The sequence below is a fragment of the Mizuhopecten yessoensis genome, unplaced genomic scaffold, assembly GCF_002113885.1.
Source record: "Mizuhopecten yessoensis strain PY_sf001 unplaced genomic scaffold, ASM211388v2 scaffold716243, whole genome shotgun sequence".
NCBI lineage: Eukaryota > Metazoa > Mollusca > Bivalvia > Pectinida > Pectinidae > Mizuhopecten > Mizuhopecten yessoensis.
Genome location: NW_018480019.1, coordinates 29,228 through 41,313, shown reverse-complemented (window position 1 = coordinate 41,313; position 12,086 = coordinate 29,228). Strand labels below are relative to the sequence as shown.

At 33.7% G+C, this 12,086-nt stretch overlaps 1 long non-coding RNA gene across 2 annotated transcripts in view; it reads left to right on the top strand.

Moving 5' to 3' along the window:
• The window catches only part of LOC110442282, a 17,917-nt gene extending 6,041 nt beyond the window's left edge, over positions 1-11,876 (top strand). The window contains exons 2-6 of one of the 2 annotated variants that reach the window (XR_002462000.1): positions 5,730-5,998; positions 6,325-6,457; positions 6,794-6,962; positions 7,407-7,588; positions 8,083-11,876. This is a non-coding gene — a long non-coding RNA (uncharacterized LOC110442282). The other variant, XR_002461999.1, reaches the window with a different exon arrangement.
• Positions 11,877-12,086: the final 210 nt, after the last annotated feature.

The following is a 12,086-nucleotide window of genomic DNA, read 5'->3' as shown; positions in this document are numbered from 1 at the left end:
TATAATTGTATTTATGCAATGCATAAAGTAATTTATATTATCTGGTTAGTATATGATATTTTTATTTGTTATATTTTATAATTGTATTTATGCAATGCATAAAGTAATTTATATTATCTGGTTAGTATATGATATTTTTATTTGTTATATTTTGTTGGTTCCGGATGGAGGATAACTTTCCGCTTTTGAAACTAGTCCATCCCTATAGAAGTAGTCACGTGATGTTTTGGTGTACTAAAGTCACGTGACCTGTGCAGAATATTTTTCCATGCTGACATTTTGAAAATCTCCTTAAAAATCAGCTACCCTCCTCCTCCCCTATTTTGTATCCACCTTTATGTACTATTGTGTAAAAATGTAATTGTTGCACATCTTTGGTTTAAATTTTGTTTCATTTGTTGTACATCTTTTAATTACAAATGGTGCGTTTATTTTGAAGCAAGCCCCATCTTTTTTGGTTCTTTGTACACCTTATTATGAAAATCAACACAAAGATGTATACAATAGTACAGTTGTATGTGTCTAACTTTAATACAATTGGATATGTCTGACTATAATACAATTTGATGTGACTGACTATAATACAATTGTGTCTGACTATAATACAATTTGATGTGTCTGACTATAATACAATTGGATGTGTCTGACGATAATACAGTTGTATGTGTCTAACTTCAATACAATTGGATGTGTCTGACTATAAGACAGTTGTATGTGTCTGACTATAATGCAGTTGTATGTGTCTAACTTTAATACATTTATATATGTCTGACTATAATACAATTTGATGTGTCTGACTATAATACAATTGGATGTGTCTGACTATAATACAGTTGTATGTGTCTAACTTTAATACAATTATATATGTCTGACTATAATACAATTTGATGTGACTGACTATAATACAATTGTGGGTCTGACTATAATACAATTTGATGTGTCTGACTATAATACAATTGGATGTGTCTGACTATAATACAGTTGTATGTGTCTGACTATAATACAGTTTTATGTGTCTGACTATAAAACATTTAGTATGTCTTACTATAATACAATTGGATGTGTCTTACTATAATAAAATTGGATGTGTCTGACTATAATACAGTTGTATGTGTCTGACTATAATACAATTTGATGTGTCTGACTATAATACAATTTGATGTGTCTGACTATAATACAATTGGATGTGTCTGACTATAATACAGTTGTATGTGCCGGTACAAATGTATGTTACCCATTACCCTTGGTGTCGTGTCATCGGATAGTCATAATGCATTGCACTGGCATATTTCATTGTGACATCATAACTCATAGCATTCGTTTCCCTCAAGCACAAATAAGGTTCACACATTTTTAAAGGTAATATATTTGAACGCTATGGTAGAAAACACTTAACCCGCATTTGCTGTTTATCGTGTTGGTTTATTTTTTGTATACACTTGATAACACAACTCTTAAGGGTACCTTTATGTAGCTTTTAGTTTTCTTTGCGCATTGTTGGAATACTGTGAAAGTGATGACACACATTGTATACTACATTAATAACAAAATACACTTTCACCACATTTTCTACTGCTGCTATTGTCTGACATTTCTCCAATTATAGCCTGACCAACTGATAATAATATATACCTTTTTTCATAATGTCTGCGGATAATTTCCTTACACGAGCTTTCATGATCGTAAGTTGCATTTACTTTGTGGTAAAAATGAGAAAAAAAGATATAACAAATAACATCCATTGCAAAAATCAATAAAAATTAAAGAGACAAGCAAATAACAAAACATGCTATTGTTTTGATTTTGTGAACTGTAAAATCTCACTTTCAATAATATGCACATTGTTCAATTCTGATCGTCATATTTGAGATTTACCAAACAAATCATTGATTAAAACATGTTTAATGGATCAATTTGAGGAGGTTCCGTATTATCAATACAGGTGAATATAATAATGATAAAAACTATTTAATTGAATGCAAACCTGATTACGTCACTAGGTAGCGTTTGCATTCAACTGTATTACAACTAGAAATATGTCAAAATGACATGAAAGTCACCCCATCTCATGTATGTTCATTTTCAGATAAATCATTGGCCAAGCTACAACTGATATATTTCCACCTGTCAATCAAAATGGTCTAACAATGACCAGGTGTAAATACATACATGCTGTTAAGGTAGCCATGCCAACACATGGAATAAATAAGAAAGCATGCGGCAAATATAACGTTAGCGTTGACGGACACCTCGAGTAAACCTATGGGGACATCTGCTGACACGGTCACCTGGCATGGGCATAACAGGCAATTGGAATATAACGATGTTGTTATCATAACAATAAGTTTCATAAAAGATTCAATCTCATGTAAGGACAAATCCGACTAAATCGGACATCGATATCGGCAGAGTGTGTACGCTTAAGGGGGAGATACAGTGACCATTGGTGAAAAATGGCAATTTATTCAGTTGTAAAATTCAAGAGCAATGAGTCCCGTAGCGCATTTTGTTTGTGCGTAGTGGTTTCATTGATGAACAAACAATTAACAAAATCATGTTTTTTCTCCAAAAAAATATTTTAAGAAGAAAAGGAGCGTTTTTGTAATAGCTTATGGTTGCATCGCTGTAGCTTTTATTACACGATAAAATATCACTAAATATAGATTATTTATTTCTCGCACACATAAGGAATGGGAACCTATCGAGATATTTTCAAAAAAATTCACTAGGTTTTGAGACTTTCAAAAAGCGAAACTGCGTGTCTTCATACCTTTTATAAAAAAATAATCTGGCTGTGACAATCGGTCATATGATAAGTCTTGGTTAAATGAATGTCCTTACCAATGACTGCTAATGAAGAAAACATGGATCAGATTCAGTGGGAAAAACGAGGATTTCACAGACTTAATTCAGAATGTTGTTTACATCTCGCCATGATGGACTTTTTACATTCTGTAATATCAATCCGTGAATCCGAAAATCTTTGCGAAACATCGATAAAACTGATATTGTTGTCTCAAAATGACAATATTGCAACAGTTGTATCATCCGGTAAGCTAACCAAGGACAGGTCCGTTTGCAAGTAAGTATTATTTACACATAAATATTACTATTACGTTCGATATCCTTAAATATTAAGCAATATATGCTGCATTTATTATCACTGAGCTAGTCGATCGCAGATCGTCAGTTTCTTGTCGCTCATATAACACTTTTTATGATGTATTTGCCCCGTGTTGAACGTGTCAGATCTGCATTTTCTCACGTGGTTACACAAATTTGTTTGGGGTTCGAAAACTTTCTCGCTTTATGGACAAGAGTATTTGCAAAATAAAATAATTTTAATGTTTGACACATTTCTTTCCATGTATGTTTGTATCATTATTTGATATATTGCCATTTTAATTAATTTATTCCCCAAAAAATAGCATGTGTTATGTATTGTTTACCCACTGTCAGTAGCCCCCGAAAATGTAACTCGAGTATAAAAGACCGTGACAGTATGGAGACTCATACACGTGTAGCACTTCAAATTTGTCTTGGGAAAGAGAAAAAGTCTGTTTAAAATTTAATTAAGCAACTGGAAGGCATTTTGAGGTAATGTACATCACTACATGTGTATGTATATACATTGTTTTTTTGTTTGTACCCCAAGTGACCTTCTGTGGTAACAGAAATTCATGTGTTAGGAAATCTATGAGAACTGGCAACAATAAAGACAACACATACTATGGTGAATTGATTCTACAACCAAAATATGCCTTCACATAGGACGCTCTCATTCAGACAATTGAAACAAGCAAACACACACTGTTGTTTAGTAAACAAAGTAGTAAGTAAAGTATGTACAAGTGTAATTTTTATGAAATTGAGTAACTGACTGAATCATAATATTTAAATTTCACATTTTGATTTAAATTTCACATTTTGTAATTGGTGCAAAATTGTTACTCAACAATTTGGCATGTTTTTGAAACCATTTATAATTATATCCTATAAAGCAGTGGAGAAATTGATGTAATATAAAATTTTAAAAACTATTTTCAGGTGAAAAAATTGAACTGCCAGCTCAAAGTGTTCCCACATCAAGAAGGCGTCGAGTTAAAGATGCAACAATGATGGAACAGGTACACAGTTATAAAAATTCTGTTTAATGTTTACTGGACTGTTTTCATGACACAGAAATAAACATGATAAACATATTGACCCCATGATTTACATGTGCCATACCCAGAGGTTAGCTCCTGTCTGTACCGGTGCTTTCTGTTCTGGTTCAACCAGTTGAAACAGTTGATGCTGATCAAAGCAAAACCCTGTGGTCAGCTTTAATTTAAATTCTAACAATGATTTTTTGCAAAGTTTGCATTTGGCCTCCCACTGTTTATTTCAAAGTAATTGAAGTCTCTATACATGTATTACAACATATGCTGAGTCAACGAGTGAAATATTCCAGCCCTAAAATAGCTGATATAAGGAAACAATAGTGTAAGTTTTTCAGTACATTGGTGTGACAATATTGTGAATGTCTCTTACTGGACCATGTTTTCAAGGAAGTTGTTTTTGTTGAGGAAATTGTCGCAACAGTAATTGCTTATCAGTAACATCAGTAAAAATGCATGTAATCTTCCAAACTTACTTCTCAGATTTGTGGTCCAAAAACTTTTACCATGGATTTTATATTTCAACGGTTGTACATGGTATTTTAATGGTTGTAAATGTTATTAATTTTCCATTAAAAACACCTGTTTGAATTGAGTTGTGTCATTTCACTTTCTATTTTTCACTAGGTGACTTGAATAAAGACAAATGGTTAGAAGGCTATGTGCTGGAATATGTTACAGGAAAAGATGAGGAATATGGTGTGATGGTATTTTCCTTATCGAGCCCTCCTATACTGTACTAGTGTGTGTGATCGAACGCACCTTTACTTTGGTGTGTCATACATATCTAGATGGGGCAATGTACGATGTAAAATACAACGGAAAACATCAAAAACCATGGTGCATAATCTACAGCAAGACCACCCTGCCATTTATCCCAGCCTGCTGACCTAACCAGTAACATGCTGAGTAACCCCTCATACCAGGCATGCATTAACACTTGTGTCCGCACAGACAACTGAGCCAACAAGTCTACTTGAGTCACTCTGTCTGCTTCTGAAGTTTAGTAATTGAATAACTGGATGAAAGATGACATTTTTTCATACTTAACTGCGCGATACACTTTTGCCATTTCTTAACATCAAATACTATCATTGTAACATTATGTAAATGATTGTAAAAAAAATTAAATGGGAAATGTTGTTGCAACTATATCAATGTAGACAATGATATATTTGAGGTTTGTTGGTGTCAATGCTGCTTCGTTGGGTGGGAAAACACATATATCAAGTTCTGTACTTTACAATCTCTACCTGTACAGCAGACCATTTTGAACAGGTAACGTATGTAAACTCTGACTGTATAAATTATGGCATCATTATGTATGATGTTCAGAACTAATAGACAGACCAATAATCACCACTTTGTAATAAAATGTAGTTAGGAGCACCTTCATTGTGCAAATTATGTAATGCACATATATGAAAACTATATTGAGCTTGTTTTGGAATCAGTACCTACCTCTACCTGATAGTTTAAAGATGTGATATTTATTTTTATATATAAGTGTAACCAAGAAAGCAGCCTAAGATGTTTTGTGTAGAACTGTTTTATTTTCCTATTTTACAGGAAACAGATACATGACAAACTAGCTAAGCAGTTGGTCCACTAGTTGAGTCAGCCAACCCAAGTCTGCCAGTCCAGTCAGTCAGCCAGCCAGCCAAGTCAACTAGACCAGTCAACTAGTACACTCCCCCAGCCACAGTTACACAGTCCATCTAACCAGACAATTTAACCAAACCAGTCAACTGCACAAGTCAACTATGCCAATCAACCAGGCCGGTCAACTACCCAAGTCAACTAGACTACTGTCAAGTTCAACCATTCCTGTCAAGATGGTTAGTTATGATTCTCGGCCAATATTAAGGCTTATTTCAGCTGTAGACCTCTGTACATACTGCACTGATCAGAAAAAATATACTGGACAATATGGACTGCCTCTAGTAAGTTAGGCTAAATGGATAACTGCACTTATCAGGATGAAAGATAAATGTTTTGATGTTTTATAGCTATTTATCAAACTACATTTGAGACATATGCGACCTGATGTTTCACAATGCTGATTAAATATGTAAATGAAATAGTTTACTACACAAACTGTGTAGATAATATCTGTCAGTGAGATTTTTTTTTATAGAATTGTTATATTTTTGTTATTTTATAGATGACAGATACACTACACGTTACCCATTGAATCAGTTGGGCACTTAAGCGACTGGCCAACCAACCTAGTCAAATCAGCCAACTAGCTCTGCCAACTCACCAGACAGCCTGACAGCCAGCCAACCTTTTCTTTGGTAAGCATATTAGAATTGTTCCTTGATAAACACATTAGAATTGATCATGACTTACAACTTACAAAACTGTTGTGTATCTGGTGTTACATAGGGCATGGACAAGTATCCATGTACCATACCTCACCAGTTGTATAAGTCCATGTTTTGTGATAGAAAGATTAAAAAGATTTCCTTTCTCTCTTTCTTCCTAATGGTGTTAATTTCAGTATATTCTGTCAGTCATTCCAACAGTCCCCAAATGTTCAGCATCCCTCCATGTTTTTGTCATCTTATCAAAGACCATAGACCCGTTATCTACACTGGCCTAATTTTTGAACACTTCCTTTTTATTTTTAGGTACAAGTGCAGACAACTAACACAACAGTAAACCAACCCAACTCACACAAATATCCCAGCCAACCAGTCAGATAAATAGCCAAGTCAACCAGTATCTCAAGCCCAACCTTGGCAGGAGTGTATCTATGTGGCCAGTCGTCAAACAATTTTGTGTTCAATGTTTTCCTCGGTAAGTATAACTGGTGAAAAAATCCAAAGTGCACTTCAGGAGACAATTTTCAAACCTATCACAGATTGGCAATTTCAACAACGAATTTGCTAATAACCCTAACCCTATACTGTTTGATGTGATTCACTGGACAATTAATTTTTAATTTGATTATGTGTATAAGGGCCAAAAAACCTGTTTGCTATCATAGATAATCATAATAGGGTCAACTAGTGAGTAGTTGTAATATTTTAGAAATACTTTTTTTACTGTTGTTAAATAGAGAAAATATTTTATGATGAATATTGGTTTAGGTATTCTACAACATTGTATATCTTTCACTAAATTAATTTCAATGAAATATAGTCAGGCTAATTGAAATCTCAGATCATATCTTCAGCTAATCTTTATAATGAAGCATATTAACGGTATCTAAATTGATGTGTTGCTGATTTATAATTTCAGACAACCAACCATTATGGAAGTCATATACTTGATAAGTTTCCCTACAGCTAGATTTTTACTGATGTGACAAATACACCAATCATACTCTGTAGATTCTATCTGGCGTCCTATACAACAGATACATTGAACAGAAAGGCTCCTGTTTTCAGACTATAATACATCACATGAATTTCATACACGAGGTAACTGTATTCTATGGTTTTTGTTTTCCATAAATCTGTCAGTAAAGATAACTATTTTAAACATTGTTCAATTAATAATTTTGAATTAGGAAGCACATACACACCTCATGCAAATAAAGCCTGCCAAGTTTCAACAATCTTGGTGAAAAACTGAGAGAACATATTTCTAGACAAGATTGAAATGTTGAAGAATAAAAGGGCAACATTTCTGTAAGATATGACCAAAATCAAATTCCAATTCAGAAAGCACAACGACATGTTGTTGCAACAAAGCCAAGCAGGTTTAAAGACTGTCTCTGTAGAAATCAGGGAGAAGATATCTGAACAGTTTTGAAATGAAAATAAAATAAAGGGTGATAAGTCTTTTCAAGATTGTCTGAAACATTTTCCAATTTTGGAATCATTACAATATTTAAATATAATAAAGCCATCAAAGTTTTAAGAGGATTTAGTAAAAAATGGAGGACATTTATTTGTTTTTGTTTTGTTTTCAGTTTTGGAGATTTGAGCCTCCATACTTTCTGCTTCATTGACTACATGGTCTACTTTCTAGCAAAAAATAGCTGAAAATTTTGGCCAACAACCATCAGGAAATTGTGCCAGTATTTCATTGTAAAGGGATTTTAAGTGAATTCCTTTGCAGGTTTTCATAGATTATATATTGAAGAAATCAAATAACATTTTTGTGGAGTTTTAGGACTAAGCTTGTGTTAGCTAGGGACGCAACCATCCAATGAATTTAAATGTGTTCTCGGAAAGTTTTGAGTTAACTTTTTAAAATTGTTATCGTCTATAAATGACCATTATTTTCTAATGAACATTTTGGTATATGATATATTTGTTGTTGTTATAGTGAAATATTTCACTGGGTTGTATATGCAAGTGGATATGCCATATGACTTGCACGCCCCGGTAACATCAGTCACTCAAACAGGTCCGACGAGGACCGCAAACAGCTAAATTCGCGAGACATGAAGAACAACAAACAAGTATGATTTCAGCACTTCTCCTTTGAAAAGAAAAGATCGGAAAGTATTTGGCTGTTTTGAGCCCGTTAATATTTTTTTTCAAACTCTTACTTTTATCATTATCGGTTCAATTCGAATGAATGTCACCTTGTGAATTCCTGCCGGCTAATAGTATCGCGCGACTTCGACTCTTTGTGGTACCCAAACTTCAAACCTTGCCACTTTCCCCATGGTCCTCGTCCAACAGCTAAATTCGCGAGACATGAAGAACACCAAACAATTGTGATTTCAGCTATTCTCCTTTGAAAAGAAAAGATCGGAGAGTATTTGGCTGTTTTGAGCCCATTAATATTTTTTTTCAAACTCTTACTTTTATCACTATCGGTTCAATTCGCATGAATGTCACCTTGTGAATTCCTGCCGGTTAATAGTATCACGCGACTTTGACTCTTTGTGGTACACCAACTTCAAACCTTGCCACTTTCCTCATGTCGTTTTGACACATTCCTACTGTCAAGATTGAATAGTTCAGCATGATTTTACCCAAGAACGACATTTTAAAAGTGCTCAATAAATGCGAATATTAACGGTAGTCGTTGGTCAGACATAAACTATCTAAACCAACCAATAGCAATTTTTTATATAATAGTCCACCCCTTCGGGAACCTCAAAGGTGCCGGATTCATACTCGGAACATCTTAATGTTATATGTGTAACAGATGCGTGCCTACAGTTCGTTATCAAGTCAGTAATTGTTGTTTGTAACAAATAAATGCCGACAGTATATACAAAATAATGGCCGTCTATCTGACTCAAATAACTATTCCCTAATGATTCAACAAATTACTGCCACAAATCACTTCTGCCTAATCTACACCCGGTAGATATTTTACATTAATATTAATATACCTCTAACACTAATATAGTCAAAAAGCCAACTTAAGCAACTGTATCAATATATCCGTCGCCCTGTATCAACAGTAAATATCCCCTTACTGCGACACGATTAATTGTGTACACCCTTTACCGCGACACCCCTTGACCACGTCACCCTTTAACCGCGACTGCCTTTTGACCAAGTCACCCTAGCCACTATAAAACCTAAGTATGCCTTGGTAAACCCTGTGTATTGGTACCTGTCACTCTGTATCAACAGTACGTCGCCCTGTACTGTGATACCCTGTGACTATGCATACTATCCAGTAATACAATTTATTTTGAGCAGGTACTAAACTATACAGTGGAACCCTAGCTTATGCAGCTAGGCCCAAACTTATTCAGCTTGGTCACTGTTTACCTTTTTAGAGGTGTTCCTTCCACTTCGACCGCCAGAGCAAGAGAGAGCTTTCATCTGATGGATCCACTATTTATGTACCTAGCCATTAAATGAACTGCCTTCTTTCATCAGCTAATTAAAACTACTCTTACTTCCTAGTTACAAAGAAATAACTAAAGCAAGTGTATACTATCGATCATTTATTGAACAATGTAATTAACAATGAATCAACCGCTTCATATGTAATTCCCGTGTGAAATTTGGAACATCTTCAGGTTTTATGCTATTCCTGTTTTAAAAGAAAATCGATAACTGAGTTATACAAGGGCTTGTAATTAGAGCCTGGTATATTCCGACAGAAGCAAACACACGAAAGCATTTTTAGCGAAAAGCAACAGATGTCAAAATCTGTGACTAAAACCGAAATTAATAGTCCCCACTGAAGTTTATCCAGGGGTGACTAAAAATAATTAACAATGCATAAACATAATTTGGTTTCAATCAATTAGTTAAAAGAATATCAGGTCACTAAATCACAATTTCCGATTGCTTAAATAAAACCAATCAGTATATCTTTATATATTATTATATTTTTTATTATAAAATGTAAGATAAAAGGAAATTATTATTGATAAAGTGAACAAGTTTCAATAGTAATATAACCGTTATTTGCAATCATTTAAGTTTTCATATGTTTCCTGATGAAAAGACCAAATAAAATCACACCAAACGTGTCATTTCTCTATAAAACCTCCTGGTGTTATTAAATAGTATATTTAACATAAACTTTAAACAAGGTAATTTAAGGTATAAAACATGTAAATGAAACTATTCTAAACTATGTACTGAGGTAATTGAAAATACACCAAGTAAAAAACACAAACGTCTTTATAATACAAGAAAAAAATTATCGTGGCCAATTAAAAAATGTTTTGGGAATATAGTTCACCATTACAGAGGCACGGTAGTCTAGTAGTCTCGTTTTCCTTGATAGTAGTATTATATATATACTGCATTAATATACCACCTACCAGTAGCGAAATATTCTTTATCATGATAATACACAGTATGAAGTTGAATATGACTTGAGAACATATTTTGGAACGTTTATTTTCAAACAAAGTCTGCAAACAAAGTCTGCTCATGGCAAATGACATCTATAACCGGAAATAGCGAACACATTGAGCCTAGAAGTCATTTTGAAGATTCAGTATTTAGTTGACTTTTTATGAATGGGAAAATGTGAATAAAAGAAGTAAAACTGTTATTATAACAAATGTTCATGTTATATATTAAGATACGGCATATACACGTAAGTAATTAAACAAATAATATCTAGAAATAAATACCGCATGCTAATAATGAATCACATTGCACCAAAAAAAACGGATCGATTGGGACATTTTGTTTGAAACGTTTAAAAAATTCAAATATAAATGTGATGAAAATAACAAACATTAGGTTACTGCAAAACAATGTTTCATCGTCGTCTACACAAAAATGTATGCATAACACAAGTAATGTCATTCTTATAACAAACAAAAAATGCACCGTTATGTATGACAGGAGGGATATCCTTCCCAACACATAGAAATATATACAGTAATGTTTTACAGGAGAGATATCCCTCCCAACACATATACATATACACAGTAATGTGTGACAGGAGTAATATCCTTCCCAACACATATAAATATACACAGTTATGTATGACAGGAGTGATATCCTTACCAACACATATAAATATACACAGTAATGTATGACAGGAGAGATATCCTTCCCAACCCATATAAATATACACAGTTATGTATGACAGGAGAGATAAGTTTCCCAACACATATAAATATACACAGTTATGTATGACAGGAGAGATATCCTTCCCAACACATATAAATATACACAGTTATGTATGACAGAGAGATATCCTTCCAACACATATAAATATACACAGTAATGTATGACAGGAGAGATATCCTTCCAACACATATAAATATACACAGTTATGTATGACAGGAGTAATATCCTTCCCAACACATATAAATATATATAGTTATGTATGACAGGAGTAATATCCTTCCCAACACATAAATATACACAGTAATGTATGACAGGAGTGATATCCCTCCCAACACATATAAATATACACAGTTATGTATGACCGGAGTAATATCCTTCCCAACACATAGAATTATATATAGTTATGTATGACAGGAGTGATATCCTTCCAACACATATAAATATATATAGTTATGTA